This window comes from Aethalodelphis obliquidens, unplaced genomic scaffold (genome assembly GCF_003676395.1).
Source record: "Aethalodelphis obliquidens isolate GAN/ISIS:26980383/991018 unplaced genomic scaffold, ASM367639v1 scaffold75, whole genome shotgun sequence".
In the NCBI taxonomy this organism is placed as follows: Eukaryota; Metazoa; Chordata; class Mammalia; order Artiodactyla; family Delphinidae; genus Aethalodelphis; species Aethalodelphis obliquidens.
The window spans coordinates 7,825,009-7,845,442 of record NW_020838019.1 but is presented as its reverse complement, the minus strand read 5'-3'; the positions used below and the strand labels follow the sequence as shown (position 1 = coordinate 7,845,442).

The 20,434-nt window shown below is 38.6% G+C and overlaps 1 long non-coding RNA gene across 5 annotated transcripts; it reads left to right on the top strand.

The window, feature by feature from the left end:
• The first annotated feature begins 6 nt into the window (after positions 1 to 6).
• Positions 7 to 10,194, top strand: LOC113612328 (uncharacterized). 5 transcript variants are annotated; one of them, XR_003429815.1, is made up of 6 exons: positions 48 to 95; positions 2,402 to 2,450; positions 3,692 to 3,814; positions 5,207 to 5,272; positions 8,250 to 8,304; positions 9,919 to 10,194. It is a non-coding gene; the product is annotated as an uncharacterized LOC113612328 (long non-coding RNA). The 5 variants fall into 5 exon arrangements; XR_003429816.1 differs by having other exon boundaries at positions 81 to 95; positions 3,669 to 3,814; XR_003429814.1 differs by lacking the exon at positions 2,402 to 2,450 and having other exon boundaries at positions 7 to 95.
• The last annotated feature ends 10,240 nt before the right edge of the window (positions 10,195 to 20,434 follow it).

Below are 20,434 nucleotides of genomic sequence, written 5' to 3'. Positions count from 1 at the left end.
AAGGTCTGTAGCGGCCCGCGCGCGCCGCCCGCCGGGGGCTCGCGCCAGCCACGAGGGAGCGTCCGCGGCTCGCGCGCCCGCGCCGTGGAGGAGAGGTGAGCCCCGGGTCCTCCATGCCACCGCGCACCCGCCCCGTTGCGGCCGGGCTTCCTGCCTCTCGAGCCGCGTCCGCGTCCCCTCGTGGACCGGACGGACGCGACGGTGCCCCGCGCGCCTCCGTGGGCATGGGCCGCGTGAAAGTTGGGCGGGCTTCTCATGGTGTGACGGTCCCCGGGCGGGCGGGCGTGGGCGTGTCCCCTCCATCCACGCGCGGCGGCTTCACCCTCTGGGCTCTCGTCCGAGATTTCTGAAATGGAGCCGTGGAGGTTTGTGCCACCGAAAATCTGAGTCTGTCCACACAGACATTCTCATTACATCATCATGTAACTCTGGGCAGCTAAGCAACCCCCACACACACACACACTATACTTACAAACCCCCCCTCCCCCCCCACTTCGTTTCTTTCTACTGTCTTCTTTTTGGTGCACGGACTGTAGAGAATCCTGCAAGATATTGAGGCATTTAGAATTTATGGAGTTTATGGTTCTGTTGCTGTGGTTGTCACCTCCGCTCTACGTCAAATTTGAGACTCATTTCTTAAGGATGTCTCTATTTTCTGGTTTATTTGCACATTGATGGCTCTGATGCTCGGCTGGCCACGGCCGCCCGGCGTCTGAGATAGACTCGTGTTAATATGTGAAAGGGAAGAGCTGATCATTAGCGTGCAGACGGGATTCAGATAACATCTGGCGGGTTTTCTCCGTTTTCATGTGAAAGCTTTCACGTTTTTGCTGGTAAACCGGAGGTTTTAACTTTTAGTCTTGGTAGCAGTGACGATAAGGATACGTTCCCTTCTCTCCACCCCGCCCCCGCCCCTTTTCCTCCTTTATTCATCAGCTTTGCCGTTTGGGAGCCTGCGTGCTTTTAGCAGTAGTTTAACTCGTCTCTTGTCACTGAAGCTTTCTCCCGCAGCAGAGGTGGGAGCTAACTCCCTCTGGTTCCAGGTTACCAAGACGACTCCTTTTGTTTTTGGCTTACTGTTGCATTTGTATCTTTCCGAACATTTTAACTTACACTAGGGATAGGTATTCCCTGATTGTTCTTAATGAAGGACTTTAAAAAAAATTCTAATTTTAAAACTTCCTAAGAGTTTATTGGTTTGTCATGTCTGCACGGATCCTGTTAGGCATAACTCTTAAAATTTAGAGCTTTAAAATAAGATCCACAATTGTATTGTTAAGACATGGTCGTGGAGCTTGCTCTTCGAGTTTTGGCTGTACAGTTGTCATTGTTTAAATCAAGTGCAAAAGAGGTTATTCCTGTTTATTTAGTGTAATGACTGTTTACAGTTAAAACTTTAAAGACTCATAAAAGGAGATCTGCTGTATTTTAAAGATCTCATCATTCTTGTGGGAGAGACACAACACTGACGCTAGGAAAGGCAACAGATTGCTTCTGTCATATCGCTTTGCAGCTTTGGAGTGTACTTAAAGGATTATGATTGATAAGGCTGTCTTGCCAGAGAATGTTGACACAGGTGTGCATCGTTATCTTAATTAAGATCTTGAGAAAATGTTGTCTATAAAATGGTGACATAAGAAGGGCGGCATATTTCTGTACAGTTTTGCTTTTGGAGAATTTAATTGCATAGAAACCTGTCTTTGAGCTTCCAGCACTCTGGCAGCAGAAGTTTTAGACAGAAATGATAGTTCAGTGTTAAGTGTTCTGGCATGTATTAATACTACTTGTGGCTTTTTGGCAATGCCTTTGTCGACTTCTTTTGTGCTTCCATCTTTGTGGAGTAATGGTTCCTGATTTAGAAAGAAAAGCATAAATAGCATAGTATATTATTAAGCAAACGTTTATTAGTGTTCAGTAAAAATATGTAGAGGAAGGCGTGCTTAATGTGCAGAAACAGGATTGTAATGAAAAGGTAAATATATAAGAAATTTATGTCCCTTCACTTTTTTTAGAAGACAGTCTCCTAGAATGTTTTAATGATCTAAAACAATTTCTTTTTTCTTATTGTCAGGTACTTAACTACATTTTTTATGGAATGTCTTGTTTTTATTTCCAGACGTAGAAGAAAACTGTTTCATTTCTTCCAAAATGTGGTTCTGTAAACTTGAATTGATGAGCAAGTGAAGATAGTGCATTTAGACTCTTATTAGTTTAAGGATCTGAATCATAACCTGGATGACCACTAGAATAGTATTACTGTCCTTTACTTCAAATCTCTGAATACCAAATGCCACAACAATAGCAGGACGGATGCTGCTGATTATATTACCCCTTGGCTTACCCAGCACCTAATACCCTTCAACATAAGTATTGCATTAAGATTTCCCCCCTCTCTTTGTAGCCCATGATTTCCTGGAAGCTGGCTGTCCATCAGTGTGTATGTAAGATGTGTGAGTGTTTTTATTTAATATTAAAACTCATTGTAGAAAGAGGAAATGAAAGTGGAGGAGGCCATAGGCGTTATGATCGGAGAGGCCAGGTGTAGAATCACAGCTCATTCGTGACTCCAAGGATAATGAGCTGCCGAGCATTACATGGTAAACTAAAATCAGAGAATGACTTATGTAGATTTGTTTGCTGAAACTAAAACAAGAGCATTAATTTTGACATAATTGCTTTACTTATCCCCCAACTCCCCTTCAAAAATTTCTTTTCTGGCAGCTAAGATCAGCATCCCAATGCTATTATCCATACATTATTTTCAAATTTGATATGCTGTGTTAAAAGAAATGAAATAGGAATATGAGCTAATTACCTGTCATCTGTTTTAATAAGTAACACCAAGTAATTATTACTATATTAATATATAATAATATAATATATTTTTACAGTATAGAAATCTTGTGGAAAATGTCAGTGTTCTTCAGTTGATAATGTGCAAGTAAATGAGATCGTGTAATCCTGAGTGAATTAAACATGTTCTTTAAAACAGATTATGAAAACAGGATCATATTTTGGAACAGTGTTTTACCTCTGAGATAGCACAGCCTATTTTGTGTGGTAATATCTCAATATCTTTGTGTATTTCCCTTCAGCGTCTACATCGTGTTGGCTCCTGTAGTTTAACATCTTTTCGGTATAAATGTTAGCTGTTTTATAGAGAATAGTTGTCCTTAATAGAATAGCAGCTGATACCACTCTAAGAAGATGTAAAATCTTGGAATTATTTTTTTCTTGTTCAGTAATGACTCTGGTTTGCTTTCTGGTTTAGCACTACTCTGGAGTGTGATACTCATGACTTATTTCTGCATAAATCTGCATTTTATAGCTAGAGTATACCTGAGCACCAATTTAGCTTGGCAAATTAACTTAGATGCTTCAAAATTGAAAACCAGTCTATTCAAATGTAGTTAAAGTTTAAATCTTTATGAGTAAGGATGCACTTAACATTTGTTCAAGAGAATAGAATATAATTTTCTCCTGCAGTTGTCATTTATGTAATCCATTTTTCTAGCCTTTTCTCAGGCTAATGATATTCCACACCTTGATACAGTCTTCAGTTGTTTATTTGAGATAATATAGAGTGATACCTTGGAGAAAATTAGATTAGATATTCATATCTAATATCCCTAAAGTATTTAACCAGACTTCTGTGTTTCCTTAAACAGAATCGTTTCCATTTTTTGTGGAGGTTTTAAGTATGATGTTTCCGTAATACATTTGGATGTTTTCAGCTAAGCTCACTTCTGAACCATGGGGTTCCTCCAAATGTTGACTGAAATTTGTCCTTGTGCATCCCCAGGCTCATCTGCAAGTGAGTGTCTGCACAGTTGTGCTTGTGTGTGGAGTAAACCCAAAATAGCATTAGCGTTTGTTTTACCAAAGTATTTGTATTGGAAATGGGGATGGTCTAAGTACAGAATGTAGAGAATGTCACTTGAGGCCTTTGATTATTAAAATTTTACCAATGCATTGGTAAGTAGGAAAATTTTTGATTCATGGAAATGCACTTAAAATGCATTTATTTTTTAATGTTATCGTCGGATAGTGAAACTTTTGAGCTCAGTGCTTTTTGTAAAAATCAAGACTAAAGTTACGATATGTTATAGAAATAGGATTATTATTTAAAGGAAATAATGTTTATATCAAATTACAGTTTTTGATTATTTTCATTACCCCAGTTCTTTTAAGAATAAACTTAGAGGGAGTATCAGCTCTAGTCATGGGTACTAAACTCTTTTAAAAAGACAAAGGATATACAGGTGTGCACAAAACTTGTCACTTCTCATCAAAATAGGGGATGCTGAATACAAGCAGATGAGAAAAGCTATGAGAAAAAAAAAATACTGTGCAGAATATTTGCGTTGCCTAGTGGGGAGAGCAAGTACTGGATTTAGTGATAGAGAATATTTTCTTAAGTAAAAAAGATGGTTGAATGACCAAGAAAAAAAAGCTAATTCTACAGAAGGCAACTCTAGTACAGCCTGCAGTAGAATAAGTGCTTCTCTGTGGATACTTTCAAAGGTATTAAAGTGATTTTTAATGTTATATAATTGTTTTTAAATAACACACTTGTGTTCTTCTATCACTGATTGGGCGTTATGGGGCTTCATGTATGACCAAGAGCTGAAGCATTACAGTCACTTAGGAAACACACAAATATGAAGAAAATGTTAAACAGTGAGCAGTCTGATTCCTCTTTGTTTGCCTTTAAGCTTAGTTTTTGGTTTTGTTTTTTTAACCACATGTAAACTTGTTGAATTTATAAGACAGGAGGATTAGATTTTTCTTCCCTCCTAAGGATGAATATAGGAAAAATCTAAACATATATGCAAATTGGTTGAGTTTTATATCTGTAATTAGCCAAAATTTATTATGAAGATTCATGTTTATTTCTTATATATTAATGGTATTCAAATGTATTAAAACCGATACTTCTCTTATATAAAATAGGTGGTGTGAGGGGGGGTTCCCCACTCTTGAAAATATGAAGAAAGCATGTCCTTTCAACAGTAATAGGTTATGGTTGATTAATTGAGAAGGTTATACTAAATGTTCTCTAGTGGAAATGGCTAGAGTATGCTTTTTGAGAACTATATCATTCAGGAATAAAATCAATTGGAGTATTGGTAATTAAATTGTAATTCAATGAAGGAACGAACTGGTAGGAAAGATGAAGCTAACTCTTGCTGTTTTTCTCTTTAAGAATCTACAGTCCATAATGGAGCTACTGTACTGGCTATTGGAAGAAGGAGATTCTGAAGATAGGGAGGTAATATTATCTCTTTTAAAAGAATACTTTCCTCTGTAATCCTGTGCCTTTATTACATATAAGAACTTTATCTAGTAGAGAGCAATTTCTTTAAATTTGGGGTATGGAAACAATCTGATTTTCCTGTGCTGAGTTTTCGAGCTCCTCCTCCTGGGGTAATAGGCTATGTTGGGAGAGCTGAGAAATCTCATCTAGGCATACTCAGCACCCTTAAAATAGCTTCTTTCTGAGAATTAGATCTGTGATGGTGGCCTACCCCGTTCTAGTAGATGTCATTTTAGCATGTGGTTGATGTGCAGGCATCGAGCGCGTTGCTTAGCTGTCCTCATTTACCTCTCTGGCTTTGTTGCCTTCTCTGGGGGAACGTGCTCTCGGCAGGGTGGTTTACTGCCAGCCACCACCCAGCTCTGAGTGGGAGACTTGCTGGTTGACAACTGGTTCCAGGGCTCTGCCAAAGAGCTCACCAGGCCCAGCCTGGGCTGCTCTAGCGCACTGGAGGCCAGGAGCTCCCACACACGGGTTCCTTCCCTAGTTGTCAGCTTTAGGTCCCTTTCCATTTTTTGTGTAATCCTAGGCTATGGGTAATACTTTCCGTTTCCTCTCACTAGGTTGGCTTGTTGCTTTCTTTGCAGCTGTTGCAGGGATTCACATGGAATGGAGGACTCTGTTTTATTCTGGATGAGATCTTTGATCATTTCCCCACATGCTTTTCCAGTTTCAGAAACCTAATGCTGGTGTTACAGAATGAATCTAAGATTCTTGAACAACAAAAATGAAAAATGAAAAATCTGTGTCAATAAGAAAATCTTCCATCTTTTCATGCTATGTTGCTACATTGCCCATGCAAGTTAAATTAAAAACAGAGTCAAACCCCTTTATAAATTATCAATCGCTATGTCTAAGAATGTTTATAAAGGCTTAAATTGTGTAATGGTATTTATATCATTTTTTTTCCTTTTTAAGAAAAATGATATACTTTTCTAGTCATCAAAAATACTCCCTGAACTATATCTATGGAGGGATATTAATGTAATAATAAAGGGCTTTATGATGTCTAATTATATAATTGGGAAATTGGTAAGCAACAGTAGTAGATAAAATCAATTTCTTCTATTAAAGAGCTAATATACATTTAAAAACAAAAACCTTCAAGAAGGGGACTCTTTAATCTTTAAATCATATGATGTTTTTGGTTAATACAATGGGAAGAGGAAATATACTAATCTTAGATTCTTTTATTCTTGCCTAGGTAGAGGTTGGAAGCAGCTGAGGAGCTATTAACATGTAGCCTAGAAAAAAAATGATATAAAAGTGATTACTTGGAAGGCAGTTTACATTTGCAGAACAATTCAATATTATGTCCTTGACCAACTTTTACACTTCATATACTTGGGTTATTACTCTGGCTTTTAAAATATCAATCTATGGTGTAGCTTGTGTATGGAATGCAAGGGTATTTTTGAATTGACTAGGTCTTGCTGGTCATTCTAAAATGTGCTACAGTATTACAAAGTTGAAATGTAATATTTATTAATAGAAGGAAAATATAAAATTTAATATCTGGGCAACTGTGACCTTTAAAGCTACTTTAAAAGTATAATCTTGACATCTGTGACACTATTTTTTGTCTTTGTTTATAGATAGAATTATGGATATTCTACAATCCAAATGATTTATTTATTAATTCCAAATTTTGTTCTCTATAATGGACTTTTAAAATAAAAAGAATACGTACTTTAGACATGGACTAATTTATTAAACATTAGTACACAGAAAAGCATCCTTGATTAATTTAAAACTGTGAAAGGGGGCAGGTAAAACTGTTTTCGGCTGAAATTTACTAATGCAGTAACCATTTAAATTAAATATTTGTTAACGTAATAGTGATGGCATTTTCTCCTCCTCCTCCTTGTGGTTTTGTCCAACTAGATGTTACAGTGGCAGTTGCACTGACTGTTAAGTGTTTAAATGATGACACCATTATGTGAAGTGATTTTGAAATGAGAGATTCCAGCCAAGAATTACATCTGCTCCCATCTCCTTCAAATCATACTCTCTGGCAGTACAGATTATGATTGATTTGTTTGTGACAGATTGCAGGAAACAGTCATTGATTTTTCAATATTTTACCTTAAAATTATTTACAGTTGTAACCATGGGGAGGTATTTCCACGGGCTGTCAGCCCCTGAAAGACTAGGATAATATTCCCTGCTCTCTGACAAGACAAATTACCTGTAATGAGTGCAGTAGCTGAAGGGTATACTTTTATTTTAAAATATGTCAATAACCCCAGTGACTAAACGAATATTGATTTAGCATAATGAAGCCTGAGTAATGTGAAAATGAGCTTTTTCAAGGAGCATGGTAAAGACTTTCTTTTTAGCTGGTTGTAAGAAGCTTTTCATTCTTTTCAACTAACTAGTGGAGATAAGGAGTTTTATATGCAAACCATCAGGAATGATAGTGTTGTTTGTGATAACCAGGGTCCAAATATTTTGCCCTTGCTTTTATCGATTCTTTTTCAGATCTTATTTGGAGTCTTACTTTCAGTCATAGAATAGCTACTGATTTGCTTGCTCTTATCTTGAACCAAATTAATGTATTTACCATTTCAGCATATTTTGCGTTAGAACCTCTGGTATTGAATATTAAAATATAAGTCTATATACAATCATTTGTAGATGACATAATAATTATCTTAAGACATTTCAAATGGGTCTATTGTAGTATTTAATGTGCTGTGTGTTATGGTAGAATAATTCCTTGTCCCTGGACATCAGACTGCTTTCAGTGGGAATGAAGATTAATTTACTTAAGCCCTGATATTTTAGGCATCATTGCATGTTTTCATTTTTGTCAGACTTCCGCCCACCCTTTTCAAATGTAATTCTCAACTTTTTAATGGATTAAGATCCCAATACGTAAGGTCCTTCAAACAAGAATGATAATAAAGTAGTATATTGCTTTATTTTATAGTTCATCAAGAAGCCAAAGATCTTATGCCTGACTAAGTATCTCCATATCTGACTTGGTAAGGAGAAAATAGGGTAGACAATGCCCATAATATATAGTAGAAAAGTCAGTATTTGAAGATGTCTAACTTGTATTCCATGGGAACCTAACGTATTTTATGATAACTAATAGTAACAAAATTTTATTGAAAGCAATAGGTAAAGTCCCTTTAGAAATTAAAAATGAGTTATGATTTAAAGAAAATTCAGATGGCTCTTTGTCAGTGCTAGTTCTTTTGTAGCATTGCATTGGAAATGTTGCAATAAAATGAAAAATATAAACATATCTTTTAATGGAAAATAGGATAGACTCTAGAACAGAAAATTATCGTTTTATTTTTCCCAGGAATTTGCCTGAGGGTGTGACACAGATGATCTCTGTTACTCTTCTTAGTTGTGTCCTGCAATAAGCTGGATGCTTTATAAAATACTGGTCCCTTGGTTTCAAATGTAAGATTTTAGTTCTCCATCACCCCCTCCCCCCAATTTTTTCCTTTTTTCTATAAAGGACCTTTGAAAATAGAAATATAAAGGTTGCACTAGCATCACATATGAAACTGGTAGCCCGAATTCTTCAACCATTAATTTGGTTTATAGTTTTCTAAGTTGATACTTTATCCTTAGAACTTATCTGTGGTTAAGGCCTATCTATAGATGTGCCCTCCAGAAAAAAATGAATATAGATTTTCTTCCTCAATAGTTTTTTTAAATGAAGCGTATTTTCTTCATACAAATCTACGTTAAGGAAAACATCTATATTGTTGTTTAGTTTATTTTGGAGTAAAATAATAAATGTATATGGTAAGTACCTCCTGACCCCATCATTTAGTTTAAACCTATCTGTTCATTTTATAGTACATGTGCAGAACTATTTACGTGAATAAAATTCAATAAATACGTAGATAAAGTAAAGCTTTTTCTGAGGAAATTATTCTCTTTTGGATACTCTGCCCTTTTCCATTTCTTTTCTCCCCTTGGGGAAAAAAAATCTTGCCCTTGTTCTCCTTTAAGGAAAAACTATTTAGATAAAGTGTTTTTAAATCATGCAAGTCATTGCCTGGGGTTGGTTAAAACATTTACTTTTTTGAAAAGGAGAAAAATGCCTCTGTTTTAAAAATCTTTCTTGTATTTGTATCTATTAAGATAAACAGTTTACTTTGATACGGTACATACCAATCTACTTAGTTAATTTTTTTTCCAGAATTCATTTTACTGTGCTTGGTATGACCTTCTATGATAACTTAATATAGGAACAAATTAGCATATAATTCTATTTTCCATGTGACCTCAACCAGTTGCAGAATTGTACCGCCACTTTTGGGGCGCAGTTTGATAGTCTATGTAGACTGTAGCATTTTTAAGTGTTTGCAAATGTTCAGTGCATCCTGCCTAAGGTGTTATCGAAAATGTTTAAAAGTAAGCAGTTAGAGGAAATACCCCTATTCCTAAGGTATCAAAATGCCTCCTAAAGGTAGCATTTTAAATTAGTGTGCATAATTGATTAGTGATTTGTCTTTCTCCCAAGCATAAAGCAACAGGGCAAAGTTAAGTGAGGTTGGTGAAGTATAAGAAGATATTAGGGACTGGTGGTGACAATGATCATGGCAACTAAATGGATTTCTTTTTTCTTTTAGATTCAGCTGTCAGTCTGAAATTTCCTGTGGTCTGTTCAGTCTAGATGCAAAGGCCATGGAAAAATCAAGTGCTCAAGTGGTTTAAATATGTTTTGGATGTTCTTATTTATAGATTACAGTATTTTTCCACTTAAAATCCACAGTTGTCGTGCAGAAGAAGGTTATGCCCTTCTAGATCACCAATTTTATTTGACATGCTTAGCGTTGTAATGTATTACCAAGTGCTATCTGTTTTAATCAAAGTATAGAAAAAATAAAATCAATTTTATATGTTGACTCTTTTTCTAAAACGACTTTATTGGATTGAATGAATGTTTATACCTGAAAAAGAGCGTTCCAAAAAAAAAAAAAATCACATTCTCCAACCTAGCAATTCTTCTGGCAATCTGATATCATTAGAATAGGTTTAAAATCACTTTCTAATGTGACTGTATTATATTTATGGGAGAAAAAAGACTTGAAAGGTATCCTTATATATATTTTAATTCTCTATATTAGTCCCTCTGGAATAGAACATTTTCTTCTCAAAAAATCTATTAGCTCAACTCAGATACAAGATAAAAATCATAACTGGCAGAGCATTTGTTACGTGTTTGAGCATTTGTTATGTAAAGAAGGTTGACATCCAGTCTTTCACAGAGTTCTTACATTTGGGGAGACTGAATAATGACCGTTTGCCTTGCCATTGGGAAATTCCTTGTTGTGGCCTTTGTGGTGGCTGTAGGAAAATGGAAGGATTCCTCTGTGGTAGGCAGGCCTCTGGCTTCTGTGGTGTGAACGCTGTCAAGGGGTATGTGTCACTAGAGGTGGCCCTTAGCGAGGGAACTGGGGAGATTCACAGATGCTCATGACACTCGAAGAAGCAGTTGTGAGTAACTGTTTTGTAAATGACCCAGTTCGTACTTCATCCACTTCTGTAGTTTTTACAAAGAAAGTGCTATGATAAATTCTTAAGCTCAGGTCTCCATATGGCAAAGTAAATTTATTAGGCTAGAGTGTTTCTTTTTTATTTTTAATTAAACTTAGTATTTTGAGATCATTATAGATTTCACATGCAGTTGTACTAAATAATGGAGAGGTCCTTTGTACCCTTTACCTAGTTTCCCCAAATAGTATGGTGTATGGTGCCATATCACAACCTGGACATTGGCATCAGTACAGCCAAAATACAGAACAGTTCCTTCAGCACAAGGATTCCTCATGTTGCCCTTGTGTATCCATAGCTGCTTCTGTCCTGCTCCCCTTCCTTAACCATAGCAACCACTAGGCTGTTCTCCATTTCTATAATTTTTTCTTTTCAAGGATGTTATATAAATGGAATCATATAGTATATAACCTTTTGGAATTGACTTTTCTCACTCAGCAATTTTCTGGAGATTGAACTTGAATATTTCAAGTCTGTTCTTTTTATGTTTGGGTAATATCCCACGGTATGGTTGTCCCACAGTTTGTTTAACCATTTACCAGTTGAGACTTCAGGGTTGTTTCTGGTTTTTCACTATTACGAATAAAACTGCTGTAAACATTCGTGTATAGATTTTTGTGTGAACGTAAGTTTTCATTTTCCTGGGATAAATGCCCAGGAGTGTGATTGTGGGTCATATGATAATTACAGAGAGCATTTCTTTTTAAGACTAGAATTGATTTTGTGTGTATGGAAGGGGAGACAAAGAGAACATCTACATTTTTGTGCTATTTTTGCTTTAACAGGATTTGTTTATGATTTCAAAACATGCAGACTATCTTAAATAACTTGTAGCTAGATATCAAAAAACATTTTTTCCACAACGTAGATTTTGTTCTTATTTTTAGAGAAATATTTTTGAGAAAAAATTACTTTTGGGGGGGTAAACAATTTCTATGTAAAGGAATAAAGGTAGACATACACTATAGAAAAGATGCTGCAAAGCTGACAGGTTACTTGGGGATATTTTCCAAGTGTTGATAGAGAGACTTGACGTTCAAGGATATATTATAATAGTTTTTCAATTGGTAGACTCTAGCTTTCGTCACCACCATGTTGCCTGTAGTTTTTATTTGTAGGATGAATTCATTATCTTTACAATTTGTGTTCAGCGGTATTGCATGTAATGTCCATTTAATTCAACTATATGCACTTAGGAAGAAAAGAAGGAAATAAAAAACAATAAGTATCTTTTCTAGTACATGGCCCCTAAAAGGCAACTATTGACACTTTACATGATGCTTAATGGAAGAAACAGCTCTGTTCCCAACCCTGGTGAAAATTATACTGTTATACTTCCTGAGAGGCATGTATGAAACCGTCTATGCTATATTTTGGGAGAGACTTACTGAAAGTATTTTCAAGGATAATTTTTATTCTAATTTTCCACCGTATATATTGACTTTGGAACTCTTACTGAAGACGTAGCTCCATTTCTTTTTTAGAAACATTGGATGCCTTTAACTGGTTACAATAATCCTTCTAACAAAAGTCAATATTTTAAATCTTTAACCTTTTTGAGTGAGGCCCTAGGCCCAGGGGAACCCCAATCATGCAATTCTTCTAAATATAGTTCATCTTTAGCCCATATGGTCATGACCACAGTGATATAAATGACATAAGATAATAAAATAGTCCTTGCCCTTAAAAATGACCTGGACAAAAGATAGTATGGACATATAGAATCTTTGAATACCAGTAGTCACTCATCAAGAAGCAGCTAGGGAAGCATCTCCTGTCTAGCACTTCTAGGAACTGGGACCCTAACAGTAAAGAAGAGCAATACAGGCCCTGATCCCTTTGCGGGGTTCTCGCGGCTCTTAGATTGGGGGGTGGGGACAGGGGAGAAGTAAAAAGAAACTGAGATAGAGTCCAACATGATTATGTGTTACTAGAAATCCAGAACCTTCGGAATTTAGGAGAGAGACTAGGAAAGCTGAAACTGCTGGAGCAGGCCTCACAGAAAATGGTGGGCTTGAATTGGAAAGGAGCATGTATGTGACACAGAGAAGGAGGACATCAGCAGCGGAGGGAAATGAGCTGCAGTGTGGTTGTTGGAAGTGAGGTGCAATCTGGTCTGGTCATCAGAATAGTAGGTGACTGCCCCGAAGTATACTTAACAGCGTCCTGTGTTTCAGGAACTCACCAGAAATGTGGCATGCTTTAAGAGTAATATTTGAGTTTAAATATGTATATTTGAGTGGAAAAACAAATGGATACTCTTCTTCTTAAAACTAGGACTTGGAAGTAGCTTTTAGACTATGAGGCTCAGTATGTGTGTGTGAATGTGAAAAACAACCTTACTTTCCTCCATTTGTGTTTGATAAGGAATAAGATATTTTGTACCTTTCTGATGTCTTAAATCTGTAAGACTATAATACTTTAAAATGTTTTATTTTAGGCTTAAAATAAAAGAACTTAAAGTTCTTTTAGAAGAGCTCCAAAATTAAAACTGCAAGATCACATATAGATACAAGTTACATAAAGAATACATTTGTAAGATGGTACATAGAGCTGATGGCTTTACTAAGAAACTATTTTGGGCACCCTAAGAAAATACAGGCATTTCTGTGCATTCTTTTCAAGTGTTCAAGGTAGTAAGAGAGCTGAGAGCCTTTTCTAAGTATGCATCCAATTTTAGAAGGCTGAACCAGGAAGCGCTAATATGCCTGAGGCCCTTTAAGTCAGGAACCTGGAAAAAGGAAGACACCTAAGGGACTATCAGAGTTTCTTTAAATTTATATAAATCATAGATTTGATCAATGTGGTTATAAAAGACATCAAAATTAAGATACTCAGGATTTTATGTGTAATAATACAGATTCCAGTGCCCCCAACTATATGCCATTGCCAATGAGGCCAAAATGAATTGTGTTTTAGGAAAGTGCTACATTAGGTGGACGACTTAAAAGTTCTGAGTATGTATAATGAGCCAGCACTGTGGAATCATCTTGTAATACTGTTTATCTAGCAGTTTAAAAAAAAAAAAATGGTGCTATTTTAGACAGTTAAAAAAATTTTTTTTACAAATATTGCAAATCATAGGTTGGTTACCACTAGACTTCCTGACTCTGCTGTGATTGCTGTATTCTCTCTATATTCTTTTAAAATACGAGGCACTTTATAATTTTGTCTATAATTGTTTATATATATTTTCTCCACAAAATGTTTTTAGAACAACTTATTGCTAAATTACCTTAACCTACCTGCCATTTTTAAACTTTGTGTATAAATGTACTGAAGTGTCAGTTGCAAGACACAGTAGCAGACTATTTAATTTTTTTTTCCTGGAGTCTTTTTATTCAAAACACCTTGCAAACTCTATGCATAAAAATAGCAGACAGCTTCCACTTGCAGGCTTTTGAAGCTGGAGAAGATGTGTTTTTCACGTGAAGAAACTTGAGTCCCAGGAAGATGAAATGCCTTGCTTCTAAGTGGTAATAAGGATCTTTTGACTCCACAGCAAATGCTGCCATCTTGAAGATGCTTGTCCCCAGTTCTGGAAATTCAATCTGCAGATGGTTGTATCACATCCCTATTCTTCATAATATTTTATTCTATACACATCAGAAATAAATGTCTACTTGCCATCTGTAGATGTCATACAAACATTTTGTCATCCATTATGGGTACAAGTAACAAGTTAAAGTATGTTAATCTCAGAACTGAATTTTAACCAATAGAATGTTCCATGTATTCATTACTATTTATACATACCTGCTGGCTTTTAACATTGTGATAAATCCAGGGAATCAAATATGAATACAATATGTTCCCTGAATTCAACAACGTGGGCATTGGGCTCAGGCATGGAGATGAAATGGTGAACAGCATGCAGTATTTGCCTTTGTGGAGCTTGGAGCTTAGCATCTATCTTGGCTACAGAGGCATAATCAGATCATTTCAGCACAGCACAGTGAGAGGGAAAGGCCAGGTGCCATGGGACCCCAGGGGGAGAGTCCTCACAAGCCTGACGGAGGGTGGGCAAAGTCAAGGAAGGCTTCCCAGAGGAGAGGGGCATTGGGGTTGAGCCTTGAAGGAAGGGGGAGCAAAGAAAGACAAGGGAGAGCACGTGACTTCAAGAGTCAGCAAGGAGTTTGAAAGAAGCAGGAGAGGTGCGTGCGGAGATTAGAAGGAGAGATGAGAGTAATCAGGGGGCCAGGCTACAAAGGGTGGTTTATACGCTCGAGAGAGCAGCTTGGACCTCATCTTACTTTCACCTGACCAGCTCTGCGTTGTGGAGGTATCATGTTTGGTGGCAGCATGGGGAGTACATTGGAGACCAGCAAGACTGGTGGTGAGAGACTGGTTCAGTGGTTTTTGCAAGTAATTGTCCAGGGGTGAGAATAGTTGCGGGAGCCAGGGGAAGGAGAGCTGTCGGTGGATTGATGGGAGATACTAAGATGCTAGAAATTAAAGGACCTGTGGCTGACTGGTTACGTATGGGGGTAAAGGAAAAGCCTGTCAACGAGGGCGTCCAGAAGGCTGCAGCAGTTAGTTCGTGGTGGTGGTGTTTTGAGACAGGGAACCTAGGACAAGGAAGTCTAATGGGAGAAAAGAGTGTGGGCCGAGTAGATGGTGAGATGCTAGTAGAATATCTAGGGGATTTGGAACTCACAATCTAGTAGCAGGCAGGGAACACAGTCTATTCTTTCATATCCGTTTGTTTTCATTTCTCTGAAAGGCACATTTCTCCAAAAATGTGTTTTCTTTCATTATTAAATGTTGTTTTCCTTTTTTTCTTACGTGATACAGCTGTAATGGTCCTATGAAAAGCAAGTCTGAGATGAACCGTTCAATATTATTGGGCAGCGTTTGTTTTTAAAAAAAGATGGGGTTCAGGATACGAAGGAAGGAAAGTGAAAGAATATTCCTGGCTATAGCTGTCCCCTAAACCGTTCAATGGATTAAGTATACTCAATTTCATTTGTGCAGAGGGATTTAAAGATAGAGAGGGAGGGGCAAAACATTTCCAAGAAAAAAGCACTGGAGAATATTTTTGTTTTTAGACACTTGGTGAGTTTGGATTACAACATATGCTTAAGTGATTAGTAAGTAACATTATCTGGATCATGTTCTTCCAACATTCACCCACAAGTCCTTACTCAGCATGTACTGGGTACTGGACAGCGTTGGCCATCGAGTAGAGACCACAGTGGGCATGGTCCTTCCCTCACAGAGTTTATAGTCTAGCTGGAGGGTTATAAATCCTGAAGGTAGCTTTTTATGTTATTTCTGTCCATGTTTGTTTAATATAGTTGACATACATTGCGAGGACAACTTACGACTCTCAAATCCTATAAAAATGAACGTTTATGCCTCCAGAGGGCACTGCCATGTTCACAGGAGGAAGAAAAAGAAAGGATTCAGGCTGCCTTGACTTTCTATCTGTTGAGGTGGGGCTAGTTGGAATTGTTCCTCAAATCAGGGGACTGGAGCACATGTGGACAGTAGCTCCTGGCTATTCCTGAGTAGCTAAGAAGTGGAGTTGTGACTTACTTGCTCAAAAGGGTCAACATTCCCCACCAGCGTGGTGCATTTGTTACAGCTGATGAACCTGTATTGACACCATCACCCAAAGTCCATAGTTTACATTAAGGTTTACTGTTGGTGTTTTATATTCTGTGGATTTGGACAAATGTGTAATGACATGTATCCACCATTAGAGTATCATACAGAATAGTTTCACTGCCCTAAAAATCCTCTGTGCTTTGCTTATTCATCCTTTCGTCTCCACTAACCCCTGACAGCCATTGATCTTCTTACTGTCTCCATAGTTTTGCCTTTTCCATCATGTCATACTGTTAGAATCATCAAGTATTTAGCCTTTTCGGATTGGCTTCTTTTAGTTAGTGATATGCCTTTAAGGTTTCTCTCTGTCTTTTCATGGCTTGATAACTCATTTCTTTTTAGTGCTGAATAATATTTCATTGAATGTACCAGTGTTTTTCTATTTACTTAATGAAGCGTATCTTGGTTGCTTCCAAGTTTTGGCAGTTACGAATAAAATGGCTGTAAACATCTGTACGCAGGTTTTTGTGTGGATATAAATTTTCATCTCCTTTGGGTAAATACCATGGAGTGCTATTGTTGGATCATATGTAAGAGTATTAAGTTTTATAAGAAGCCGCCAAACTGTCTTGCAGAAGTGGCTGTATTGTTTTGCCTTCCCACCAGCAAGGAATGAGAGAGACCCATGATTAGGTCTCTGTCTTTTAATAAGCCTGCTGCACCTCTTGTCAGAACTTTGCACTCCTCAGTCTCCCACCCCCTTAGGTAGGACAGGGTGGCTAGAGCAGGCTGCAGTTACATATTTCCCTTCCTCCCTGTGGAAGGCTATGGCCAGCTGGAAGTGAGTATTTCTTTTCCTTCAGGTCAGTTAGGTTAGGCTCTATGAAAATAGTTTCTCCTGAGAGCAGACCTTGTTACGAAGAAAGCTCTGGCACGTTTCAAAAATGCTTCCTTTTCCCCTCCCCCTGCCAGAAGCATGAGGGGATTTTTCCTGGACGTTCACTGTGAGGACCTGGTTGAGCTCCTGGAGGTGAAACTCACAAAAGGGTGGGAACTCCCTGTGACTGGGCCCCCCTGGAACTTTTGCCTTCAGAGTTGTCCACACTGAGCCTCCAGCAACTGGGCAATTACAGTTCAGGTTCTCCCACCTGCCATTGGCTCCCATGGAGGTTTGTGCTCTAGTGAGTTGTGATTTTCTGTACTCATCTGTCTCTCACTCCAGCTTTAGGGGCAGAAGTTTGCCCTGTAACTGCACTTCCCTTATGCATCTCACAAGATTGGCTGATTTTTCAGTTTGTTCATTTTTTTACTTGTTTTATATTGGAGTTGGTGACATCTAAGCTCCTTACGTGTTGGACCAGAAACCAGAAATCCACAAACATTTATCAGCCTGTGACAAGATAAATACCAAATAATAAGAGAAGGCATTTAGAAACTTACATGGCGATTTGACTTTGCCATGATATCCACGTGCACGATTTTATATTTTACAAAAATATTGGTCTGCAGAAGATTGGAAATTAGAAGCAAAACAAAAAGGCAACGAACGATTGGCCCTTCACTACAGATAGGTGGAGGAGCTTGGAACTGGGAGGCAGTCAAGAAAATGATGATTGGGGATGGGAATTATACCACTTTATCAATTGTCCAGAAGGTGCTCTGAGATGCCAGGGGAAGAAAGTCAAACTGCTTGGAGTGCAAAGAAGAGGGTGATTAGGACCTTTCAGAGTGGCTGTGCTGGGCAGGATACAGTGGCTTATGGGAGAGCATAGACATCCTCCACCCCCCACCTACCTCGCCCCTGCTGTCAGAGTGATCTTCCTAACATGGAGATCAGATCATGTCACCCCCCTTGCTTAAATCCTTTAGAGACACCTTCTGCCTAACGCTCCTCAGCTTCTCAGCACCATTCCTAAGGCTGCTCTCCACCTGACCAGAGGACCCCTCTCACATCGTTTTCTACCACTCCAGCCTGTGACCCTTCTCTCCAGCAGCTGGTTTTCCTGGAGTAGATCGTGGCGTGCACTGCCACCTCAGTCATGCATGTGCAGCAACTACGCATCTGTGACCTCTTCTGTTGGGAAGGCCTTCCCTCCTCTCACTGTTCTCTGGTGAAATCCCACATATCCTTTAACATCATCCTCTTGGGGGTTTTCCTGCATTTGGTGTCAAATGCACAGGTGAGGCGGGCCCAGGTGCTCAGTCAATGTGGGGTGAGTGTGGAGCTGGAAGGGAAACTTACAGATTCTGCTACATTTCGGATGATTTCATGTTCTTGTGTCTTCTTTGGGCATCTCATGACTGGAAAGGGGGATGTGTTTCAGGCCATTAGGTAGGAGCAATTACCAGATAACACTGAAACTAGCATCTGGATGCCTCAGGGCTGCGGGGAGACCAGAGAAGAGGCCATTGAAGGTCGGGCTCTCCTGGGGCAGCTTTCCTGGGGTTCCCATCCTTCTCAGAGAGAGAGAGCCTCCAAAGCAGGGCTTGGCACACTTTTTCCCGAAGGAGCCAGATAATGAATATTTTTGGCTTTGTGGGCCAGACAATGTCTGTTGCGACTATTTTGTCATTGCAACGCAAAAGCAGCCGTAGACAAGTGGGTGTGGCTGAGTTCCAGTGACACTTCTACAAAAGTGTTCCAATAACATTTATGAAAACAGACTGCAGGCTGAATTTAGCCCATGGGCTGTCGTTGCCAACCCCTGCTCAAAGGAAAGAAAACGTCCCCTTTCTTCTGCCCTGTCTCTAAATAGCCTTCGTAGGCCTCGCTAAGTTTACCTTTATAGTTTCTAAATTCCTGGATTTTTTTTCCTTCAAAATGGCATAAACAATGAGTAATCTGCCCCTACTTGCCAGTCAGTTGCAGCCTAAAATGTTCTTTATTGGTGGAGTGAAAGATGCAGTGGCATACACTGAACATGTGTAAGTGTTTGTAAAATTCATCCTTAACCCAGGTCTTTATGAGATAGACACATGAGATTCTGACTATGAACTATATGAGAGCTAAAACCTTGCCATAAAGTGATTTGGTAATATCCTTGGTGCTCTGACTACCTTTTGGTGGGCTATGTGAATTTTGGACCTGGAAAGTAGAGTTAAGCTTTTCACAAACTGGGGTAAGTATGGGGACCTAGAGGATGCCCACGTCCATGGCCCAGTATACTGTCTAGAATTCACACCCGGTGGGAAAAACTGCACAGCTTACTGATATCTTATCTTTGAGATAACAGAGTGGTAGATAGCGTAGCAATGCATAAACTAGGCCAGTAGACATTAAAGGCAAGTATACCTGCCTCAGATGGCTCAGATGGTCATATACTCTATAAAATGCTCAAGCCAAATAGCCATGTAAATTAAAGTCGAAAACAGCGGGGTTACTAAAACCCTGACATCATCAGCACCAGGGAAGCAGGTAGAGGAGGCTTGCTAATGCTATGATAGCCTTTGTCACCTCCCTCTGCCCCCAAGGGGCCCCATGGAGGTCACCCTGCTACCCTATTTCCCCAAAGCCACAAATCAGGACATCTTTTGTGGCCCGACCGAACAGGACGACCTAGTAGCAAGGCTCATGCGAGCTGTGACGGGGGGACTCTGACTTGGTCCTCATCATCTTCTGGTGCTATTTGGAGTATCTTTAGATTAGCCACAGTCTCCTATTCTGAAAAATAACCAGGATGGGACATTCTTCACCTGGCAGTTTTTGCCCCCAGATGCAGTCAAAATCAATGTGTGCTTTATAGCCAGCAGTGGAGTGGTTTCCTTTACAATCTTGAATTCTTTCCCTTTCTTTATGTCTTAGACGTCTAACTAAACACACCCAAGAAAAGTTGGTGATATTCCCAGTATCTCTCTTCTTTTATTTATATGACAACCAGACCAGTTGCAAATTGTATTTCAGATAAACAACAATATATTGAGCACCTACTAGGCCATTATGATGTGAAATCAAATTAGAATGGTGTGAAATATTACTAGATCCTCACCCAGATGCATAGGCTAGGTTTGTTCTCCTACAGCCTCTTCTCATGAGTGTAGTGT